The sequence below is a fragment of the Anas acuta genome, chromosome 8 (genome assembly GCF_963932015.1).
Source record: "Anas acuta chromosome 8, bAnaAcu1.1, whole genome shotgun sequence".
Taxonomy (NCBI): Eukaryota; Metazoa; Chordata; class Aves; order Anseriformes; family Anatidae; genus Anas; species Anas acuta.
Genome location: NC_088986.1, coordinates 14310131 through 14335956, shown reverse-complemented (window position 1 = coordinate 14335956; position 25826 = coordinate 14310131). Strand labels below are relative to the sequence as shown.

Sequence of the window (25826 nt, the reverse complement as noted above, 5' to 3'; positions counted from 1 at the left end):
ATGCTAAAGAAATACTCATTAGCTGCATATCAGTCTGGCATTTAAGTAGCTTGGGGCACTACTGTATGCAATGTAGAAAGGCTCTCTTCCCAGCACTGTGTTTAGTACCATTCTCAAGTTTTTATAACTGTTAATCTTGTGCTTTGTGACAGTTGAAACTTGTAACCTGGAGAGAAACAAGCTCTGAGCCTGGCTTTTGAGTAGAAACTCTTAGGATGAGGTATTGCTTCACTAGGAATTTGCCCCCAGCAACTTTTTTTCTTTATTTTTTATTTTTTTTTCCCCACCATTTTTTATTTTTTTTCTGATGTACAAGTGAGTAAATCTTTGTGAGACTCTAAAACATAGACACTATACAAAGGTACAGAAGTTTAAAAGAGAAGAATTGGGGTGAATAGTGCAGTGTACACAGACTGTCAATCTGAGCGAGCTCACAGATCCCATGAAACCACTGCTTTTGCTTGAACCTGCAATAGGCATTGCTTACCTTTTATGCTTCTGAATGTGAGGTAAACTCTCTGATGCAGAATATTTGTCAGTCAACTACATAAAACAGAATCACATTTTCTCCATTCTTTTTTATTTTATTCATAGCTTTTTACAAATTCCCTGAGAAGAAAATGAATTAACTTAAATCTGAATGTTTTTATTTATTATATGGTTGTGCCTTTGTGCCAGATTCCACTTTCCAGGGAGAGTGTATACTGACTTCAAACTCAGATAACTGTAGATTAGTCAATAGCTATATCAAAAGCCCCAATAACTTTGTCCTGTACAGATGTCCTTTTTCTTTACCTGGTAAAAAAATAATAATAATAATGAAAAATAATAATAAATAATAATAATAATAAAAGGCATTGGAAGACTGCCACATTAAGGTTAGTCTTGAAGAAAAGAAAGAAAAGAAAAAACTTATTTATTATTGAGACAGATTTGCCAATATCATTAAAAATGCTCTCATAGCTTATACATATTTTGCAATAGCAGAAATATGCTATTACAAGAGATGTAAAGTACTTTGAAGAAATATAAATAAAGGTTATTAGTCTGGATATAGAGGCCAAAAGAGGCACAGACAGTCAGAACTTTTGCATGATTATTTAGCTAGAGAAATTACTACAGTCAATAAAAGTAATCCCATGGAGAGGTGCAGCTGATGTAACTGCAAAAATCAGGCCTTCTGTACAAGCTGTGGTGGGTTGAACTTGGCTGACTGTCCAGGTGCTCAATCAGCTGCTCTCACTCCCCCTCTTAAAAAGGACAAAGGAGAAAATAAGATGAAAAACCTCATGGGGTTAAGATAAAGACAGGGAGAGATCACTTACCAATTACCATCACAGGCAAAACAGGCTTGACTTGAGGAAAATACATGTAATTAATTGCTAATTAAAATAGATTTGGATAGTGAGAAACAAAGTCAATTTAAAACAATACCTTTGCCCTGGCATCTACCCATGCTCAAATCCATTTTTTCATTGCTGTCTCCTTTACCCATCCTATGCCCAGAGCTGCACATGGGGGAGCAGGAGAGGAGGATTAGGCTTAGTCCATCTCTGCTCCTCTCTGCTGCTCCCTCCTCACACTTTTCCCCCATTCCAGTGTGAGCCCTTCCCATGGGCTGTAGTGCTTCAAAAATTGCTCCAACATGGGCTCTTTGTGGGCCACAGTTCCTGTCAGGACAGCCTGCTTTGGTGTAGTGTCCTCCATGGGCTGCAGTGTGGATGTCTGCTCTGGTGTGGGCCTCTCCTTGGCTGCATGAGGGGTTCTCTGCGCTGGTGCCTGGAGTATCTCTACCTCCTTCTCTTCCCTCATTATTCCCAGACTGTTTCTTACACCTTTTTTCTCATTCCTCACTCTCTTCTGCACCATTTTGCTCTTTCTTAAACATGTTTTCACAGAGGCGCCACCACCTTTGCTGATGGGCTCAGGTATGTCTTGCGGTGGGCCCACTGCAGAGCCGGCTGGACTCAGCTGTGTCTGGCATCTCCTCCCAGAGACCGGTCTGCAGCCCTCGCTGCAGCACCTTCCTATAGGCACCTGACACACAGCCATGACAAAAAATAGTTCAAAGAAAGTTTCATAAAATATTATGGAGAGAACTCAAAGGTAATTTAAAAGCTTTGATATGTCTTAAAAGTTCTAGTTTTTTGTCATATAAATTTACTTCCTTTTCACAAGTGCATTAAGAGGGATCTCTCTTAAATCTTCCAGTTGTCTAAAGGAGTTTGAAGCCTGTTTTTCTCCTGCTACATAGGGTCTGCCCTCCCACAGAGCTGTATGCTATTTTTTAAAAGTGCATTGGTGTTCTAACACTTACATCTCAAAGGCTATTTTGAAGGTACTGATTCTTTTCTATATATTGATTTCTGGAAATTGAGACTGTTTTAAATAGAAGGGTGTTTTTGACTCTCAGTTGCAGGTCTTTGCACATAGCCTTTGAATCTTAAAAATACCACTACTCTCATTATTTTCAGGGCTAAATCCAAAGAGGTTTGGACATCTCAATTTTGTTTAAATCCATAGTGTCAGAGCCACTTCCAACCTAAAGCTGTGGCTCACCATCATGCTTAAGTTTCTTCTGGTGGGCATAACTGCCAAATGGCATTAGGCGGCTTATCCTTTGCTCCCAGGCTGAACTGAGAGAGGATGCATTCCTTTGCCTGCTCAGTCCTTGGGGCTAGATTATTACAAGTTTATAAAACACAAAATTCACTGAGGGTTGCCTACCTTCCTTCTTCTTCTGTATCCTTTGAAAGGTGTTGTAGCCTCATCTGTGATGCACAGGACACCAGGACACCCATGTTCAAAACTCTGCTTTGCTCAAGCTGAACAAGGACTTCTATTAATAACTAGCCTGAAAGTTCTTTATATTCAGCTGTTGAGGATGCTTACCATGGAGCTGCAGTCCTGAATTCAAGTACTTCCTTCAAAAGTGGTGTGAAAGGTATTTTATTCAAGATCTCCCAGGAAATGCTCTACCAATTACATTTAACAGAATAAATGGAGGGACAGTGAGATATATTTTTTTTCCTTTTCCTTTATTTTTATTTTTTAATCTTGCTTTCCTTCATCTAAAACTGCAAGAAAAATAGAAAAAAAATCATCATAGTTGCAACCCATAGTTGCAATTGAGTTGCATTGAGTTGCAACCCATGCAACTCAAGCATTCATTATTGTAAATTCTGAGTGGAGTCATGATTTTGTAATCTGGAGTTAATGGTTTAATTTCCTGAGAAAGGATCATACTCACTTTTACATGTTTGCCGTCAGCTGGTTAGTGTTGTCTTTGTCAGGTTTGTGAAGCTCATTCTTGGTTCTCTTTCATGTTTTCTGAATGCTGGGTCCATTTTTAATGCTTAGGTGTCTAGATACCACCAATAGTGGTATGATTAATGTTATGATACCTAGATCATTTTGTGGATTTAATCCTTCCTGAATACTTTTTAAGAATGAAATCACACAATTATTACCTAGAATGAAAGAATAATCACATAGACACTCATCAGTTAGATGCTGAATATAAAATGAGTACATCCTGAATCCATGTGGTTTTTTTTCAGCTAAGACTTTTGAGTGTAAATGTAAAATTTTCTATATCATCTGACTCAGAATATAAAAGATCAATGAAAATTGTGAATGCAGGTATATCTACCTTTTCAAAAATAGACAATATTTGAGATTATGTACATTAAATTGTTTGAGCTTATGCATATAGATCATACTAAATTATAAGGTACAGTGATACTAATCGATATTGTGTATGAAAGCAGATGCAGGACTATTATTATTGCTGGTGTGTATTCCAAGAGAATATATTTGATATTTGAGAATTTGATATGTAAGCATGCTGTCTGTTTTCACATAGTAGGTTCATAGAGGTCTTTCAATATAGATCTATTTCTGATTAAAGGGAAATAATGTTGGTTGCTTTGGGAAACGTTCTTGCTCAGAATATTTATTGAACATGTGGGTCTTACCCATTAGGAGAGGTTGTATAATATATAATATTTATTAATAAAGCTCAGATATAGATTGTTGATTGTGCCTGGGATCCCATTATACAAAGACAATTCAGCTATAATATCTTCCAAAAGCATGCAAGCTTCATATCAGAGTAAAATGCCATAAAATTGCAAATACAAAATTACCACTGCTCCTGGAATTCCATGAGATGCATCTGAACTACACGTCTGTATGTGTAACCCTCAACTGTATGAGGCATGCAAATTTTCCTGAAACCCAGCACAGACAGTACTCTAGGATGTCAGATCTAACCTTTATATAGTCAAATCTCTCAAAAAGACACTGAAAATGTTCATCTCTCATCCCACTTCTTGCCTTGTCCTAACAGCTACCTTTTGCTCTAATCGCCTTGTGTTCTCTAAGAGCAGGTCAAAAATAGCTAAGCAGGTCATGAAGAGACATGGAAAACATCCTACAGAACTAGTTTGTATGGTCTGCTCATCTTACCTGTAATGTGCTGTCTTTTTATGATAAAGTGTACTTTATCGGTGGGTTAACACCACCCTTGAGAATTACCACCACTTATCAAATGCCTCTGCTATTTTAAGTGACTACTGCTGTGGTGCTTACAGACTGGAAATTTGACTTTGCATCCTTCTATTGATGTTCATTCTAAATCTCATATACAAAGAGTAAAAGGGGAAAACAGAGATAAGCCAATCTTGAGAAAATCTGTGATGTAAATAAGCAGTTTCCTCACTGGGCTTGCTGAGAGTAAGAAACTGAAATATTCAACCACCCAGTTAAGTCAGTCAGGCCTTCTTTTTGGTGGTACTGAATTCCCCAGATAAATGCCATATCGTCTTTTTACATTACCAAAAGGAAGATATTAGTCAGTGAAATTAGTTCTGCTTTTATTTTCTTTAATATATGCATATTTAATGCCTACTTAGCAAAGAAAACTCCAGAATTATCTTCTCAAAACTTTTACACACACTGCAAGATTAGAAATCATAACAATTGGAAGTTCAACTTCTGTGCTTAAGTCACCGAAGGTCACAGGTTGCATGTTACCTTTAAGTCTGCAATTTCAATGTGAAGAGCATGAAGAGATTTTCATTTCTTTCTTTCTTTATTTATTTATTTTGTGACAAAGCACAACAGCTATGATTTTATTGTACCTTGACTGCTTCTTTGATAGCTTAATGAACTGCTTTCCTGTAAGGAGATATTCAGTGTCCATGCTTGGTGTTTTAAATAGCATCTGTCTAAAACACATAGATGGTGGTATGGCACATTAAAGACTAAACACTAAGCATTCATTAAAAGATGAATCATATTCATTGTTGTCTCCTCCAGTAGAACTTATAGCTCTGCCCTGTACAAACCCAAATAATCTTTTTGATGAATAGGACAGAAACTGTCTTAACAAGGTAATTCCCAACTTGGTTATTTTACTACGAGTTCATTTGCTCTATTTTTCTGTTTTATGTTCTCATCCCAGTGAGATCTTGCCTTGCAATATTCATGTCCCTGCAGCAACATCTCTTTGAGTGATGCTACTACAGCCAAGACTTCCCCTGCTCTCTTCTCAAAAGTATTGTATAATCCCCTTCCATAATGACTTTTCTTAGCTGACTTCTATTCCTGTGCTATCACCTACCTATCAAATCTCACTTTCCTTAGCTTATTTTTGATATACCAAATGTCGCAATTCATGAGCTATAGCAGTGTAAAATCACTCAAGTTATCTTGGTCTCTGTATTCATTTCTGCTTTCATTTTCTAACTAAAACTTTTATTAGATGAGTTTAAAAGTTATAACAGTAGAGAACTGTTTACCAATAATATGCTGTTAGAAACCACAGAAATCCTGTAACGGTCCACTTTGTAGAGGATTCCACACAGCAGAATACTTTGGCTTTTTTTTTTTTTTTTTTTTTTTTTTTTCTTGAAATACCAGAACTGTTGGTGCTAGACAAATATTCAGTTAGAAACATGTTTAAATCCAGTCCCCAAATGGTGCTTTCTCCCCTACTCCTTTTCTACTGTCAGTTTAAAACAGATGGAAGGACTTTTATTTATTAATCTGATTGATTGATTGAGGCCTTGACATGGTTGAAATGTTTGATCTATCATAAATTCTTGTTTCCAAATAATAAATTTAATGATATGGAGCTTTTAATAGAAACTCTACTAGATCCTTACAGATTGAAGGACTGCCTTTTATTGCAAATGTTGCCCTGTAAGTACAACTATTATCTTTTATTTTTGACCACAGAGGATGGACACAGTTGCTATTGAGTCATAGACTTGAAGTTCCAAAATGAACAGTGAGGAAAAGTGCATAAATCCTCAGCTAGTCTCTGTACTTAATAGAAATAGGTCAGGAAACAAACAGTAAGGCAGATGTCCTAGGCAGCCAGGGCAATGTATACTGTGGTCATTGGAAGCAAAGATATTCCAAAGGAAAGGACTTGCCTGTTTAAGATTACTAGGTGACCATGGCAGAAATAGAACTTCAGGTTTTAATGTATTCAGAGCATGAAATGGGCATGATAGCTGAAAATATCGGTGAGAAAAAAAAAAAAAAAAAGGAATAGAATGTTTAATAGTGAGAAAAAATAATTATTTGGCTGTTAATCAGATTTGCTTGGTTGTAAAGTGGCTAAAGAAATGCAAATTGACTGTAGTTTCACAGGAAAAAAGTTCCCATAGAAACTGAAATGTGCATGTCCTACAGTAGGAGACACAGGGAGGCAAGAAATGCCAACAAATTTTGGTTTTGGCACTTCAAAAGGTAGTGAAACTTAAATATGTATGTAGACTGTGGGCAGTGTCAAACAACTCAGAAATTTCAGATGTCTCTCAGCTGTATCTGTCTTAAGAATCATTGTGTTCTTTTAAGTATTGAGAAGTGAGAATGGACTATCGTGTATTAACTTATTTCCCATCATTGGGTATCATGACCATGAGATGGCCCATGAGATGGAGTATGAAAGGATGTATATAGGCTCCAGATACTTGCTGCTGACAATGACTGTAGGATAAAGAATTAGTCAAGAGTAGGGGCAGGGCTGTGATAAATTCAGGGTTTCATCTTCATTTTTCCCAAATTCAACAGTGTTAAGATCTAGGATTCTACTTTGGGCCTGACTCCAGGATGAAAGGGCTGTCAGAGGCTGTAACAGAAGACGAAACAAATAGCAATAAAAATAATAAATAAATAAATAAAGAAGAACCAGCTGCTTCTTAATTAGCATGTAAAATATTTAATATCCCAAAGTTCATGTGTCTCCTCCCCTTTGTATCTCCTATGCTTTGGAGCCTTGACTCGATGCATGTTTTTACACCACCATTACCACAGCATCCACTTGTCTTGACGTCTTCCCTCCAGCCAAGAGAGCGAAGAAGTGTTTTCTTCATTTGACTGGTGCGGTGCTTGGCAGGAGACGCTGCATTTACAAGGCCTGTAGTTTTTTATGGGAATAAATGAGTAGATTAAATCAGTTGAGCAATCATCTGTCACATCTAGCAGACCATCAGGTACTCATTCTTTTTCTTTTTCTTTTTCTTTTTCTTTTTCTTTTTCTTTTTCTTTTTCTTTTTCTTTTTCTTTTTCTTTTTCTTTTTCTTTTTCTTTTTCTTTTTCTTTTTCTTTTTCTTTTTCTTTTTCTTTTTCTTTTTCTTCTGCCTATGAAAATTGTAGGTAGTTATATCTCATTGTACTAATATGACTAATTTTTTAAAGTAAAGGTACTTGGGGTGAGAGGAACACCATCTTGTGACAGCACTAAAACTGTGAGCTGCCAGCAGGCCTTGTTGCTGTAAGATTTGCAGTCCTGCTCTGATGGGGACAGATTTTCTCTCTCCTCCCATTGAGATGAAGGCTATAGCAATTGCATGGTTTTTACATGTGTGTTTTTGGTTTTTTTTTGATTCATCTTGGACTGAAAGAAACTGATCTCGTCAGGCCTTCCAAAACTGGGCCAGGTGGCCAGTTTATATGGGTGCTGCAGGTCCTAGCCCAGGTGTTGGGATAGCGCAGTTTGTGTGTACAGCAGCACAGATGCCAATTGAGAAAAAGAACTTCAGATGGAGTCTGTGCTGATGTGGCAGATGGGATCAAAATATTTGCTTAAAATGTCCTTTATAGAGATAGTTTGTGAAGTGTATTTGTTTGCTTCCAACCACTGAAACTTACTTTTTTCACAGAAAGATGTGTGTGCTCAGAAAGACAAGATTTTTTTTTTTCCATAGGTGGTTTTCTTTCTTGTTTTAAGTGGTTTCACATGGGGAAATAAGCTGCTTCCTCAGTAGTGGCTGACCTTGGTTTTGCATATTCATTTTGCATCTTGAAGATGATAGAGACCACATTTGCTTTCCTGTATTCTCTGGAACAGACAAGTCATTTATTTTTGTTATGAAAGACTTTACCTTTCTGCCTACCGTGCTGAGGCAGGCTGAGGAGGCCTCATATCCTTTATCTCATTCTAAGGCAAAACTCCCAGTGACTTAAATACCAAATGCACAGAGCACACATTCACTTTTACATGATATATCACTCCGATGACTTTACTGAAGATTTGTATCAGATCCCTGCTCTAACCTGTCTCCTCCTGCAATTTGTATTACAATACTGTAAAATATTTAGCTATGCGTTGCGGGGTCTAATGCAAACCTACTCGTGTCAGTGCAGACTCTCATTGATTTGAGTGGACTTAGGAATCAAGCCATGAAGAATAGGTAGTGTTTTGGTAGTGTTTTGCTGCAATAGAATATTGCGGCAGTGTGCTACAGACAAAACATGTTTTCCACTCTAGTTAGTCTTGAGAAAAATATGAAATAGGGATTGTGCTCTGGGAGGGACTACATTTGGACCTCCATTGGGGTAGCAATTAACCACCTTGTTCATTTAAAAGATAATCTCTCTAACTTGTCTACCTTCTTCTTAAGTCTAATTATAGCTAAAATAATTTACTGCATAAGGTCTTGTACAAACGTATGCCTTTGAAACATGGTTCCTGAATACTTACAAATATTTTATCTGCTAACACTGTCATATAGATTCTCTCTTTCATGTTCATAAGAGATCTACTGTTCCTCATGTTTGTGTACAAGTGTGGCCACTAACCTTGGCCCACTTTCACAGATTTGCTCATCTCATGAGACACTTTATATGCTGTAAACTGAAAAAAGATACACAATTAAAACTTGTTAAAGATAATTAAACTGAAGTGGAGGGGAAAAAAACTGCCTCACTGCTTTGTTCATAATAATAGTCTCTGAACTATAATTAAATTCTTCCTTCCAATAATTGTATACATACAAAGGAATATTCCAGATAGCAAAACAATACAATGATTAAAAATGATTAAGAAGCTGATTCCAAAAGCGAAGATGAGCCAGGGAGGGTTGGAAAGATTTTAGGTGCCTCTAAATATACTATACCAGCTGGGTACCAGATGGTGTTTGGCTACTTGCACCCAGCAACTGAAAATATCAGAGGAGCAACTACACTATTGCCAGAATCAGTTCCCCTCCCTTAAATAAAAGTAGCACTCCTGGGAATGACTTGGCAACACAGAAAAATTTCTTGACAGTGAGATCTATTAGATTGTGGAATAGTCTCCCAAAAGCAGAAGTAGAAGCCAAATTGCTTGGCATGTTAGAGAGACTGGACAAAATGCTAGAGAACATACCGTAGAGACATGTTGCTCTAGTGAGGTGGTGACTAACTCTGTTAAATAAGATCTTTAAGAAAATATTCTGAAATTCTTTAAACAAAACAAAACAAACAAACAAAAAACAAACAAGGAATCAGGGAATTCAATGGGAATGTCACTGGTTTCTTGAGGGTAACTTTATAATGTCTAACCCTAGCTTTCACGTTATGAGAGTTTGTATGGGGCATCAAGGAAAGATTAAAGAACCAATGTTGGCTGAAGATAATTTTTGTCTGACTTGTCTCTAATCAAAAAATCAATCAGTCATCTCATGGATATAGCGTGTTTCTATGGTTGTGTGCTGTTTTGAAAGATGTTTTGCACTAGGATTATGTAGATACTTTTCTCCCAAAATGTTGTCAACGCATCTTGCAGAAACAGTAAGCATCACCAATATGTTATAGTAGATGTGCAGACATCATCAGCTTTTGTGGATAATGAAAAAATTCTTGTAATTTGTTCCTCTTATCTGTGATCAAAAGATAATTAGAAAGAAAGGAAAGATAATTAAAAAGAAATTAACTTAACTTTAAACTCCCATTTCTGTTGGCTGTTTGAGAGGCAAGCCAGAAATAGGAAGTGCATCGCTGTATGTAGCAGTTTGCTAGCAAGAAATCATCTCCAAATTGTTAGAAGTGTGATTACATTAATTGTGTCCAAACTGAAAGGTTAAAGAAATCAGTAGAAGCACTGTATTATGGAATACAAAAAAGGGAATGATCTGATTAACTAATGAAGGCTCTAGCCTGTACGGATGTTGTTGGAACTTGTTTGCTATTTCAGACTAGCTGAATCATTATGTCTGAGGAAAGTGTAGCAGAAAAAAAAAAAGGAAAATATTTTTATTTTCTGTTTTGTTATTATTTATTTATTCATTTAAATGAATGAAAAACCTTGGGGACCTAAAGCCTCTGGTGTCATTTGAAAGTAGCATTTTCAATTTGAGCCTCAGCTGCGGACTCCTTTGTCTTTGAACTAAATGCAGCTGGGGCTGAAGGCACCCTTGGCAGAGAAAAAACAGTTGTTTTCAGTGATTTGATTCTGTGTACTTCCTTGTTGCCACTACAGACTAATTTTTGCCTGTAAGTAGAATTTAAGTCTATTTTTTAAAACCATACATCTGTTTTGGGTGGCATCCTGGTAGGCTGCACACAGAGGGTATAGCCTTCTCCTCAGACTCTCCTATCTTTTGAAAACTTTGAAGCATCCCCACAGGAGCTCTTCTCAGTACCAGAAAATTTAGAGCTTTAAAAACACAGCTTACAGTCCAGTGTTAGTTTGTAATGACAGACAGAAGAAAGTAGAAGTTCAGTGGAGTCCTTTCCAAGTGTATTGCTACTCATCACCCAGAGCTTGCTTCTCAGTCTCATGCAGTTCAGAGACTGCAGGACAAAGTCACAAGATGGCTAAAGCCTGTTTTTGTGTTAATTTGCTTCACAATTTTTTTATTTTTATTGAATATATATATGTATATTATTTAATCACAGTAGCACACAACTCCTTTGTTGTTGTTGGGCATTTGCCAGTCAGCACTTACTAGAAAAGCACTGCTTGGGACAGTTTGCACATATTGTAAGGGTCTGCTATGCTTCAGATGTTGCTAGACTTGGGTTTAAGCTCTATGACCATGAAAGAGTGAATGATGCTGACCAAAAAATTGTTCATCCAGGGTCCGAGTCTCACCAACTTTTCCCAAAGCCAGAGGGATATGAGAAACTAGTAATACATTAGCGAGTTTATTTTGAACTGGCAATTTCAACAATTAATCCCTGTCCACAGCAGCAGCAAATGTTAACTGTATTCTGCTACCAGCATCCTACTGCTGTCACCTCTCTGAAAATGCTAGATGAAGTTTTGGTAGGAGACTGTAAAGCCACAGCAATATAAAGAATAAGTATTCAACCAGAGTCAAGTCCTGGTCCCTCTTGGGGAACAGAGTGATGCAGTGAACAAAAACCAAATGCTAACCCTGGCCAGCTGAGATTTTTCTTTTCTCTGAGGAGGATGCCAGTGTAATAAGAAGCTGACGTAGAGGTAGCTGCCTATGAGATCCCTCCTCTTATGCCTCTGCAGGATGACAAAAATACTGCTCTTACTCTCTTCTTGGCTTTGGAAACGCTCTGAGGGTCCCAGAAAAATAAATAACAGAATTTAGGGAATGCTTGAAGATACTCTGAATAGACAACAGACAAAAATGTTTTTTGCATTGCCATTATTGGTGAGGTGAGAAAATGCACCCCAAATCATTTTCTAACTCACCACTTATCTAGATCACTGTATATTTACTGTAAAATGTACATCAGTATACAAACAAACCCTGTAGTGTGAACCCAGAGATAGATACATCTAAATTGTTTCTCTGCAAAAATGTGTGTACTTATACACACATGTTTCTGAAAATGTGCATTCCTTTGTTTACTAGTTCTTCCAAGTGGGACTGTTCCCTTACACAGGTCAGAAGGAAAAAACGTTGCTTTGCTATAACTGTGCTGACTTCTGTAAAGACTGAACTTGGCATTTGATGTGTTCCGTGGGGGAAGAACATGTCTTTTGCTTTGCAGACTTCTAAGAAATTTGTTATTTTAGGAGTGTATAGAGTCCACGTGTTTCAGTTTGCTTCCTGATGAACTGTACTGTTTATGGAAACAGAACTTTTCTGAGTTTATTTCTTTTCTTTCTACTGGCCCATAGAAAGCAACAAAACCCAAATTAAGATAATCATTCTTAGCTTTCTAACATATAATACCTATCAGCCTATTTTAGAAATCAAGTGTCAGCAGAATACTTGTCATGTATTCATAAGACTGAAATAATTGCACTTTATATTTCTACAAAATGAACTTCCACTTTCTTTGTAACCCAAACCTACTTGCAAATTAGTGATCTGTAAACTGCTAAATGCTCAATAATTTAATTTCAGCAGTGATATTTTTCATTAGACAGTTTCCTTTTTTTCTACAGCAAGCATGTGCAACATGCATGAAATAGCAGAGAAAATCTTGGGAGCTCAGGAAACAGAGCTGACCCATTTCAATGAACAGCTTTTCTTTTTTGGGCTTGTGTATACTGCACATCCTTTCGGAACACAGTCCCAGATTGTAATGATGTCCCAAATCACAGGATTAATGTGTCTATGAACAGACCTCTTATGCCTCCAGAATGAAGTACTCCTTGCTAATTTCTCTTCAAGACACCAGCTTAATTGCATTTTAAACAAATGGGCTGCTTTGCTGGCCAACTTTTAAATGAGATAACAGCAATGTTCACTCTCCAGCAGTGATGAGTGCCTTGCAGTAGATTCAAAACTCTGTTCAATAACAGGTTTAATCTCACACCAGCAGATTTACTGCAGAATAAACTGCCACTGAGCTCATAATTAGTAAAACAAAAAAAACCCAACCTACTAAATATTATTTTCCAAAGCAGCAGGCTATGTTTTAGTGGAAATTTTTAGACCTATTCTTTGTGTGTTTTATTGATTTTATGTATGATATTGGGAATTCATGCTATGATTTAAGATAATGGTCTTTATCGATCACTTAAGCAGTTGTTTAGCTACATAGTAACAAAATGATGCTCCCATTCATGGAATATGTGATACCGACAGCGGGGAGACCACAGTGCTTCCCTTCTTAATGTTTATTTCTTTTTTCCAAAAGCATATTCGCTGCTGGAAAACAGCAACTGCAAACATTTGTGCTTTAGAAACAATCTTCCCATAATTTTCTTTGTTGCAGCTATTAGTGGCCAATTGTGATTCAGTGATACCCAGTTCAACAAACAGATGTTCCAAAGTATATTCTCTGTAGCATGAAAACAAATATTAATGAGGTAATTGAAACTATTGAAGAAAAGAAAATAGTGAGTATGTAGTTTCTAATGTTTGAAGTCATGCCCTTCAGTGTTTTCTTGTATTTAGTGATGATGTTAATTTTCAGTATCTAACTGTGTTTAAACACAAGAGGGCAAGTTTTCAAAGGGGCTTCATCCCAGGTTTAGGTTTGTATGTGCCCACTGAATTTCTACTCAGGAAGGATAAAGTCCCAGAATATAATTGAAAAAATTGGTCTCAGATCATTTTTAAAAAAAAAAAAAAACAAAACTCCCAAGTGATGTAAAGCAGTTGGAAGGAGAGGGAATGAAATGTAGCCTACAGTATACTTTTCAACTGTTTGGATATATGTTGATTGTTTCCATTTATAAAAAAGAGATTTTTTTTTTTTAAGTATAATTCATTAGTCTAATATCTAAACTATAGATTAATGATTCCTATCACACTTCCACAATGTATGTGTACTATTGTGTTAGATAGAATTACCAGTTTAGTTAATTTCAAAACTTCTTAAAAAACTATTCAAGCCACAGCACATCCCATAAAGCCTCCTATTCAACAGATCATTTTCCCATGATGAAGATATGTACTAGAGTATCAAAAGGCTCAGTTAAATAATACATTGCTTTTACACTAGAAATAGCTTATTTCAATAGGATTGTGACAGTCATTGTGATACTGTGAAATATAGTCTATGCACAGCAAAGGTGTTATCAAATAGAACCTGTTTGCTGTGCTAAAATGAGTATGTAATGATTGCTTTGTTTTGTTTTTACACATTTTGAGGCAGGTGTGCTCCAGAGGAGTCAGTGCTGCCCTGGGGCTCTGATTGCCCATATGGGTGGAGCTCCAAAGGAAATAAGAATGCACAAGTGTGAGGCCCAGGTATATCCCGTTAGAGGTCACAGTGCCCCAGCGGCTAGCACTCGGGGAACCTTACAGAATGGGATTGTTCCACAATTTAGGCAAAAACAGTGAGTTTCATCTCAACCCATATACGTACAATGTATCATTTTTTATTATAACTGCCTTTCAGATTTTATAAAATTATATTATGTCCTTACTAAGTTAAGGTAGGTATTGTGCAAGGCTACCAAAAACATTCCACCTCACTCTATGTGAAATACTTCTCCTATTTCTATACATGCAAGTTTTTATAACTAAATATGAAGGATTCTAGCAAAGTCCTTCACAAAGGTCTTTGTCTCCTTGTTTGTCAAATCCCATGAAAACAATGATCAGTGACAGCAGAAGGTTGCCACAGCACCAATGTTTCTTGATATAAAAAAAAAATCTAAATGTTTTTTTCAAAGGAATCTGCACTTAGATATATGAGATAGTGGGAATACTCCCCTTCATCTGAACAGTCTTTCTGCAGCTGTAAGTCTGCTAATGTACTGTAAGTTCATTCATTAGTTGTTGTGCCTGAAAGTTCTAAATGGAACAGTAGCATTGGCTTCCCTAGCCTGACAAAATGGAAGCATTTTTAGTGTCATTTTCAGTTTCCATCTCTTGGCCAAACATAAGAATTTTTGTTGAAATTAATCCAGAAACCACAGTAGTGGAGATGAAGTGAATTTTAGGGAAGAGGGTTATTAAGAGTGGAGAATGTTTGGTGTCCTTCCATTCAGAATAGCACTCCAAATTCTCTTACTATATCAGTTAGTATCAATAGACTTTTTTTTCATATAAAATTCAAATAGTGTCCAATAGACTATCATCTGGAAGAAGGCTGAATATGTGTGTAGAACACAACAGCTCGGTATTTCATCAAAATTTCAGAGGTCTATCAAAATTGTGTAATGTAAACATGTAAAAATGAACAGCTAGGGTTTTGGTCCTGTATAAGTGTACCTCATGAAAAACACTAAAGATTTTAGTCTTCACCCTGCATTGTAGTAATACCCATAGTGTTCTTGATTTGATGCTGGGTCTTCTCTGATTTTCTGGTGATTGCTGCTACAGTGGTAGACTGATTTATATAAATCTTTTGTGTAATTTGGACAGGAGGCAAGGACTCAGAAAATCTGGTTTTATTTCTTGGCTCCAGAACAGGCTTCCTTGATACCTGTAATATTTTTATGCCTCCATAAAATAGAACTAATAATATATTTCCTTACCTGTGGGTTATGAGGATAGACTTGTAAATTATGGAGAGTCACAAAAAATCTGTAAAACTCATGATCACAGTATGTAGATGTTTTTACTGATAATGTATAATAAGTTCTCTTTTTGTAATATTTCTAAGTGTTAATCTAGTATATTGTACCTTAATGATATTTGGACTCCAGCTAGGGAAAACTACTGGTTTTGGAACTGATAGCTCATTGCTCTTGTCAGTGAAATGTATTTTTCTGACCAACTAGTTATTTTCAAACTATAGTCCCAAATATAAAAAATGCTTTTTAATATCTGCTTGTTTTTGCATTGTCAGCACTATTGCCATGGCTGTATTTTGGGCCTCCCCTATAGTCCAGAAAAAACACGTACAAGCTCAAGAGGAAATGATTGAAGGTTATTAATGCTATTTAGTGTGTTTATGGGATGGCCCACAATTTTTAATGTAAAAAAGACAAGATTCTGGATGCTATTAAAAAGGCCTTTGAAAGATGTAAAAGAAAGAAAGAAGGAAGAGTAGTATTAAGAAATTTGGAGACGGATAAGGGAAGTTTCCCAAGAAACAAGATGACTGACTACTGGAGGTATGGGAAACATGAGTAGGAAAGGTATGGAAGGTGAATGACTTGGCAATAGTTTTAAACAAATGGTCTGAACTGAAATTAGAGGAGTGGAAAGTATTGATAAAAACTAAATTGTGTTTTTACAAAAAACACTGTATTCCACCATAATCTTTCCAATAATACAAATATGAGCAACGCAAATATAAACAATATAAAATGTGAACTGTAATTTGGAGTACACAATATGACAGTGTGAATTTGTTAAAAAAAAATGCTGCATAGAATATGTGTTAGCTTTAAAAGGACTACATATGCTAACATCTGCTCAGTCTTTTCTTCATGTAGCAGGCCTCTATCTGTAGCACACTTGCAGTTCTGAAAAAGCAAACTGATGAAGTTCACCCCATTTGTCTCTGAACTCTGATTTAATCTCCCTGCTAATTATTAACTGGGCGTCAGTTCCATTTTGACCATGCAGATCAGAAACGCTTGCATTCTGTCTGTACCTTGAAGCTGAGGTATCGTTCCATTTGCACCAAGAAAACCTTAAGGAAAGCCTGTATCATCACTCGCATGTTTTCTGTGTACGGGTTACTGAGGGTGCCATTTCATTAGACATGGTGTTGTAAACCTGTGCAAAAGCCCATTTAGCAGTGGCTGACTGTTGAGCAAATTAATTGGTGTAAGAGATTAATATTTATTTTGTTTTCCCAGCACAGCACAGATGTTAAATATGTTGTGCAAAATCTATTAAGTATCAACAAATATTTTAAGCTACAAGAAACTTACCTGTTGTTAACAACATGTTTTATATGTTACAAGTAAATACTTGTTTGTGTGTGTATACAAAAATAAATAAATATTTTTTATTCATCCTTAGAGAATAAATATCAAACATAATAGTTTTGAAATATTTCTATAGTGGAAAAAGTGGTTTTCCCAAGGAAAAGTTCCTTTTGTTGATAATTTCACAAGACCTCTCTTGTTCTGTCACAAAAACAAACAACAAAAAAAAAAATCAGAAAAAACAACTGCAAGGCTTCATGCTGTCATCTGAAATCTTTTGATGAAAATATTTGCTAAGGATTTACAATGAATATTTTTCCTATTGTGTTACATGATTCCATGGATTGAAGGCTCCTCAGAGCTGCATTTTGCTTTGACCGAGAAATATATCTTACATATGAAATTTTCAGTAGCTGAATTGGAAATAAGGTAAAAAAGCATCGCAGATGGAATGTTAGGAGATAGGATTCAGCAGCAGGAGATATATTAATGGCTGGTGGATAATTAGCAACCACTTCATGTCTCAGTGTCACTTTTGCCATGGGATTGATGCAATGAGCCTGTTAATACTTGTTCACAGTTGGATTTTAGTAGGTATTTTGCTACAGCTGCAGCTGCAACTGCTACAGAGTGCGTGCATATGCAATCCCATATTTGCAATGTGTATTTGGATTTGGCTGAAATGTTTTGTCTCTGTGTGAGTTTTTGTTTCTCTTATCATTTGTTATTTGCCATCGAGTAGTTGGTATATTTCCACCTTTCCTGCTCATTCTCAGTTTTGCTTGGAACAGCCTTGGCTGATAGTATGAGAAGTTTCTAATCATAGGGAAAAAGAGCCAATTTCCCTGTAAAGAAGTCAGCAATTGGAGTGTCAGTGAATATGAATAAAGCTATTGATTCTTTGCAATACGTTCCCCTTCCTCCAGCATTTCTTCTATTAGGAAAACATTCAGAAGATAAAGTGCAAATGATAAGACAACAAACAAACAAACAAACAAAAAAAAAAACTTGATAAATATAAAGAAAAACATTTGTAGATCCAAGATCCACTGGGAATGCTAAACCATTGCAATGGATAGGTGAATTACTCACGCAATATGTAATAACATAATATGTGATATAAGATTTTGTTATGTACACCAGAAGGTAATATTTGCCTGGTTCATTAGCATAATTGAGTTTAACTCTGGGGTATGTTGCAGAAGCCTATACTTCCACTTCTGATGTACCAGAGTCTGAATAAGTCTAGTGTATTTCGCTATTCACTTTTTTTGGAAAGAAAGAGTAGGTAAAAATAAGAATTAAAATACTCATATGGTATAAAGCTGAACTATTTTTCCCCAATATAAGGCAGAAGGGAGCAGCAAAACCCCATAAAACTGAAAGAAAATAAATAAAAAAGTCCCATTAATTGATGTAGTAAATATGATATTTGGGATATTTAGCAAAGATATTTCAATAAAAATATCTTTGAGTAGAACTGTGAAGAGTACAATTGTAGTTTACAAAGTAACAAATTTCTTCAATTTCTCCATCTTGAATTCTTCCTGTAAATTTAAAGGTAATGATATATCAATACTTCTTTTGCTTATTTGTTTTAATTTTGCATAAACTAGAGAGGCAGACACTTAAAAACTCAATACAAAAGCTAGGTTAAAAAAACAAGATGTTCAATATACTGAACATTGACTAGTCTAATTGCTGATGGTCTTGAGTATCAGCTGCTTATGGCAAATTTTTGTTATCATCAGTTAATCAGATTAAGTTAAATCTGTCCTTAAAAAGGTTTTTTTTGTTTTGTTTTGTTTTTTGGTCTGTGTGTTTTGTTACTGTTTCTTGTTTGTTTTTAAGTTGTACAGAAGGTTAGTATAAATGATAGACACTCATATATCAGGTTCCATTGTAGAGCAGTATGTTTCAGAGTTTACATGTATATCCCTTTTCTCAAGGATTTCTAGCTCAACTTAAAAACATCCTTTGGGATGAAAATTTCAGGGAAGGTCCAAATTTCTAAATTCATTCCGTTAATTCCAACCATTTAAAATATGTGTTAAGATATTATTTAAAGCTACCTTAGAAATCTAGGGAGAGTTGTCTTAGATTTCGTATTTTTAATACGTTTTTTGGATACGAAGCTTGTTTTCTATAATGAAAACATCCTAAATCAAGGTGGACTGAGTGTAGATTTTAATATATTTATTATCTTTTTAGATGACAGAGAAAAAAACATTTCACATATATAAGAATACCTCTTTAGCCAAAATTTCATAAGGACTTGTAGTATGTAAAGTTATTGAGCATGCAGGGCTCTGTGGATGAAGAGCTCCCCAGGTATACAATGATGGGGGGACTGGAGCTGTTTGTGTCAATGGTTTGCAAATAATGGGTCTCTAGGAGAATTTAAAATTGCAGTTTTCACTCCAGACTATGGTGCTTTTTAGGATGAGCTGAGTTGCTATGAGGCTTGGCACTCTTCAGTGCACCTTAGGCAGCAGTTCTTATACTTCCATTGAGATTGTAACAGCTGGCCATTACAATCAATCAAGTGATATTTCAGCGGTATTTTTTCTTTAATATTAAGGGAAGAAAAGGAAAAATAAAAGATATTACAATTGTAACTTGTCCCAGAAAAAGGAAAGAAATTAAAGATTTACCTTTGACATTAAAAAGCAGGCACTTGCAAGTAAATCACAAACCAATCATGCATTTCTTTGTCTTTAGGACACTGCAGTATTTTCTATTAATATATAAACACTCTCTCAATATTTTTGTATTATTAATTTTGTGTGGGTGTTATTTATGTGTTACAACAGCCTTCTCTACATATGAGTGCAGAGTACTCAACTATAGAGTGTATGTAAACTTCTGGGTCTGATCAAAACTTCATTAGTCAAATATCATATAGATTTTCCTAGCTTTAAAACAAACCTTCAAAGTGAAATTAAGGTGTTAAAGAAACAGGTGAAGAGATGGGGATTCTGAAGTGTAGACAGGCCAGAAATTGACCTTGAATGTTGGCCAAAAAGTCAACTTAGTGAAGTCTAGAACTTCACTCAGGAAGTTTCTGAATTCCTGAGACTCAATAGGAAGCAAGAGAGATGTGATTCACTTCAATGCACAGTTCAGATAGAGTCACAGCTTGTGCATAAGATGTTTCCACTTTTCACAAAGTACAGTTTAAATAAGTTAAATTATTATTTTTGCATAGTATCATATGTGTGACTAGTCATAGTGTTTTAATGCTCTACATTGACTGGAACAGCTAATTCTATATTAATATAATCATATGTTCATTGTCTAAACATGTAATTATTCTATATATAATTAAAAAAAGTTATTAATGAAGCATTCTTACTGGGTATTAGCAATTTGCTTATCAGCAACAAAGGAAATCATGAATGCGGCAGTTATAATCACAGTTCTTAATGCAAAGAACATCCTACCTGGGGAGTACCTTGGTAACTACATATTTAGCTATTTTGTTACTTAATGTCTTCAGGGGCATTTAACAACTAAAGCATCTTTATGCTAAAGACTGGGACAGGGAAAATTACAGAGAAGCTCTAGTATGATGCAGCAACAGTGGTAGCAGCATGTTTAGACAGGTGGCAATTTCAGTCAGTTGGGTGCACATTATACATAATACCAAATTTTGTATTGGCATTTGTTTTTGAAGTAATGCAATTGACACTAATTTAAATAAGAGTTAAGGAACAGTAGGTTCAGAAAATAATGTTAACCATTTAAACATCCCTCTGTTACCAGCTTCTGCTCTTCAGGGTTAATTCTTAACATGTACAACCATGTTGTTTTTCCTCATATGTATTAACTGAGAGGACAAGAAAACCTCCTCCTAGGTGAAAGATTAATGAAAATGGTATGTTGAAAGAAATGGGATCAAAGCATACTAGGAGGGCTGCATGGAGGAATCTGTTTCCTCCATCATACTGTAGTGGTCGGTCCTTTGGTAACGATTTTTTTTTTCTTCCACTACTAATGAAATGAATTCTATTCACCTCTTCCTTTTCATTTCCTTTACAGGTCATCACAGATGACCTCCAGAGTGACCAATCTCATCAGAAATCAGTTATGCTGACTTTGATTGAAAGCAATGAGAAAAGTTCAAGATGTTTTATGACTTGTGTGATTGAGGCAAAGAATCACGGACAGAGGAGGATTGTATCCTGCATCAGATGAAGTCTGGGAGTTAACTTTCTTGCTTAGAGGTTTAAAATTGAATGAAGCTCAGAAAGCTACCAGGTACTTTTAGTACAAGTTCTGTCATCTCTGCAGTTTCATGCAGAGCTCTACATCTAAATTTCTTGCAAGAAATATCCCATCGTAAGTGATGAAGGTCTTACCAATACAGTGATATGTCATTATCATAAATAACTAAGTAGGGCAGAAAATCAATTTGTTTGGCATATAGTGGCATTATAGTATATTAAAATATTTTCCTATGGCTTTAAGAGAAAATGGCTTCAGAGTCAGCAGTTATAAACTTGATTTATCTACCAATCTGCCAAATCTCCCCTTCCAAAGGGAAGGATATTACATATGGTCAGCATCTAAAAAGTACACTGTAATATTGTAATAATTAACATATTGACTGACATATTTTGCATAGCATCATCTTTTGCTCACCTGATTTTAGGAAAACTACTAAGCAGTGGAGAAAGTAGAAAAAAGTATTCTCCACCCTCTGCCTTAGTACAAGAGTAAGTGTGCTGACCATTTCTGTAATTATTAATTATTAATGTCTATATTACCATTGGTAATATATATTTATTAATTTTTACTTAAAACAGCACAGTAGTCATATATGCAAACTGATTCAGCTACCATCTCTAAATTACTGAATCCCAGATCTAAAGAATGTCACCTGTGAACTTTTTTCTATCCTTTCATAATGATATATTTGGTTGCAGTAGCGATCTCCTTTAAATTAATGGAGTTGACTGATAGAGCTGTACATGACATTCTTCCATGTCCTGAAACATCTTCTGCCACGAGGCCTTTCATGGAGGCCCAGATCCATTGCCATCACCTCAGACCTCCTTATAGCTAAGTTTCATCTTAGTCCTGTCATTCATTTACGAGTAGCATCTTTCAGATGATTCTTTGGATGGTTAGGAAAACATTTCATGTTCTTGTCTAAGCTCTTAACCTCTTATGTCTCAATTGCCATAACACTATTTCTTCTCACTTTGGCAAGTTTATCATGTCTTCACTTTTTTGCCTTCCTCCATGTTGACCCTTTACTTGAAACTTATGGAAAACATTTAAAAGGTGACATCATTAAATTAAAATCCTTGAAATTCTGTCTTGTTATAAAGCCTATAAAAGAAATGAGAAGGAATATTAGGCTGGGGTTGTTCTATGGATGTTGCCTTTCTTTCATGCTTTCTTTGTGTACCTGTCTCTACTTACATCTCTCTGTTCTCTCCAGTCTGATGCTTTGTTGTGCAGTTTGGGAATTGAGTGTTTTTGTCCTTTTGCACAGTAGACACCCACTCTATGATATGGGGTCCCACACTGTGGTTAAAAAAAAAAAAATCTTTAACAAATAATTCAGTTAGGAGTCGAGTTGTGAATATACAGGCTGGTCAATTTTTTACATGTTTAAACTTGTTGTTTTGTTTTTGTCTTGCATAGAATTGGTGACTGTGATAGCATTTGACTTTTTAACTTGTTTTGTCTGTTTTAGGCATGCAAAGCTAGATTTAAGAGGTTAGACAGAGGAAGGGCTTTAATTATGAGATTCACCTGGCATAAAGACACCTAATCTGTGATCCCTAACCTGACACACACAACAGTAATCAGACATTAACTGCAGTAAGCATCTAAGCTTTTTCCTTTGAGAGCTGCCTTTGTTTCTCTGGATGTGAGGTTTTGGAGATGTTCTCTTTAGCTGTCTTTTTTACATCAGTCAAAGTAGATCACTCCTTGAGGTGCAAGCTGTCACTACAGCTTACATTATACCTTCAAGCATGGATTCTGCTCTGCAAGCCAAACATGTAGAAGGTAAGTGCTGTAATGATCTTATTCTACTACAAAGGCTAGATTTTGGGTTTAAAATTAAAATCCTTGTCACTTCTTTTCCAGTTGCTTTTTCCAGGAGTTGCTTACCATTTTGATTTGATTTTTATGTTTTTCCCCTAATCTGGGGAAAGTCATCTTTAAGAGCGTAAAGGTATCCAGATAGCTGTCAATAAAGTTGCTGTTGTATGACACAGAGGGGAGTATTAAGCATATGTTCACACTATTCTTGCATATTCACTCTGCAGTAATATTTGGGGTTTAGTAGGATGAAGATAGGGGTGTGAAGGTGGGGTGACCTATAGCACATAAAGAAGGGGTTGAATATTATTCTATCAAGCCTATGGATGTTTAATGCATGCACATACCTGAATTTTTTGCTAGGAAAAAGTGTATTGCACTTAGATATTAAGCCTCCATCTCTCTAGCCTGATCCACTGATTGCTGTCCTTTTCATTTTGTCAGTAATATGCAAGCTTTCTTTTAATTCTGCTGTAATTTGCAGGGACTCAAAGCATGCTTGAAATTACTTACCTGACTGCACTTCGTGTGAAGAACTCTATCCTCTCAGCTGTTTTAGATTAACAGTGAATTACAGTTCACTTCAATGCAATTAGACCTAATGAGGTGCGTATGGAGGCTATTGGGCCACCATGTAACCACATTATATGGACTTGCTAGTTGCCATTTTAATCAATTGGTTTGACCTTTGAATGCAAAGTACTACAAAGCACAAAGAAGTTCATGGCCCAGATACCTATTTATTCAAATGCAGAGAGAGATGATAAAAAAATAGCCTTTGCTCAGGAAAACTGTTTCTCTGGGTAATCTTTAAAAAAGAAATCCTGTTTGCAAAAGGCTGCTTAAAATGATTGGTCATACCATAAGTGCAGTTGAAATATTGTCATCACTATTTTACTTTCTCTTCTGTGACTTGATTTTAAACTTGTCTTGCATCATTGGCTATTTAGGAACCAAGGCTAAATTTCAAGAAACAATTCCATTTTATCACATTGCGTTGTGGTAATGAAAATCAAACACAACCTCATGTGAGATTGTTGGAAGTAGGAAGACTTCAACTAAGGCAGCTTTGTTTACCTGTGTGTGTGCCAGATTCTAATTTACAGAATTTAATTTTCATACGAAGTTGTTGTTCAGGGCGGGGAGTTAAATGTAGAGTTAAAGCTGTGAGAGATGATGTTTTGTTTCTCAGGGAAACTTTCTGAGCATAGCAAAATGAAAAGCAGTAGGACTATTTCTACAGGTTTTACATAGATATAAATCTGTTGCTCCCTACATAATTATAGCTCTTCCATTAGTTTGTTCCCTGTTTTGCTTCTTGCTGGCAGGCAGCTAAGTACCACAAAGTCCCTGGATGTGTTTTGTGTTTGTCTTAATGGAGAATATTAGAAAAGAAGTTTGGTGCTTCTTAGAAATTCAAAGCGATTTTTAAGTTAATTAGAATATATTTATATAAGTTGCCATGAAGTCTTGCCTTGTCTTTATACCACATAATATAGATCAGCCTAAAATGTTTTGTAAACGTACCTACCCAATATTTCTGCTGTTAAAACGTTCCTAAGTATGGACTTCTGTCTTTGAGAGCAAATATTTGCAAGTAATGGCTAAAATAATTCTTATCAGTCACTTCAAGGAGACTGAGAAATCTCCTTGGAATGTTTGAAAATTAGTGTCTTACAACTTTCAGGATAGCTTTTGAACCACACCTCCTGAGAGGACGTGAGTGAGATGTGTGACCTAACAGGAATTGAGATATGAATTCCTGGTTATGAGTCATACTAAGGAACAATGTCTTGATCTTTCCTTGAAACTACAAGGATGTAAGCTTCCTTCTTCCTATTGTGCTTAGCTTCTAAACGAGAAATATTTTGTACTTTAATTTAAGTAATATCACAAGAAATCATGCTTTATTCTAACTGCATGTAAGGTGACAAGGTAATTAAGTGAAATAACAAACATTTTATAGAAGACTCCAAATTAGATAGGAGTCTCTTTATCTCCATATATGTATACATATATAAGTAGTGTTAAAAGCTGTCTTATACTCACCTAAATGTGTTCAAACCCTTTTTCTGTCTCTAACATGTTAATGATTTCACATTTCCAAAATAAATACCTAAATACATGGAAAATGTGTGGAAATCCTATCAGTTAATTACAGTTATAATTATCAATGGACTATATGACCCACTGGTAATTGCTTAATATATTAAGCTTGTAGACCTTTTATTCCAATACTTTCACGTCACCCAATCTTCCCACTATTGTATGTGTCTACTATAGTAACAAGTGTTATATTTCAAACATTTGTCTGTACTAATGAAGTATGCGTGGTGTTAAAATAAAAATGAGAACATACTGAATTATATTAACTCGGCAAAAAATACTGATAGCCCAAGAAAAAAGTATCTTCAGGATCAATACCAGCTACTATGCAATGAGTTGAAATGCTTTTCCTCTAAGACATAATTTATATTACAAATGTTTTCAATGATCTTTTCTATGGGTCTTCCAGCTGTGCTATGAAGTAACTGATATTGGTGACAGCACCAAAACTGATCTCATCTGAAGTAGCTTTTCCTATACAATAGAAGCACATGTCTATCTTGTATATGCGGTATGTAAGGTTCTTCCGTTGTTTTCCTATTGAGGATTTAAGTGTGAGTGAATGTAGAATAGATATCCTTTCTAAATGGACTGAGATGTGCTTTCAAAGGAGTTATGGACAACCTAAAATGCACATTGACTTGACTTGTATTTGAATTCCTTTCCTTTTTCT

At 35.8% G+C, this 25826-nt stretch overlaps 1 long non-coding RNA gene across 2 annotated transcripts; it reads left to right on the top strand.

Moving 5' to 3' along the window:
* The first annotated feature begins 1161 nt into the window (after positions 1-1161).
* Positions 1162-25290, top strand: LOC137860619 (uncharacterized). 2 transcript variants are annotated; one of them, XR_011099099.1, is made up of 4 exons: positions 1162-2106; positions 21029-21166; positions 22917-23011; positions 23532-25290. It is a non-coding gene; the product is annotated as an uncharacterized lncRNA (long non-coding RNA). The 2 variants fall into 2 exon arrangements; XR_011099098.1 differs by lacking the exon at positions 1162-2106 and adding an exon at positions 14417-14494.
* The last annotated feature ends 536 nt before the right edge of the window (positions 25291-25826 follow it).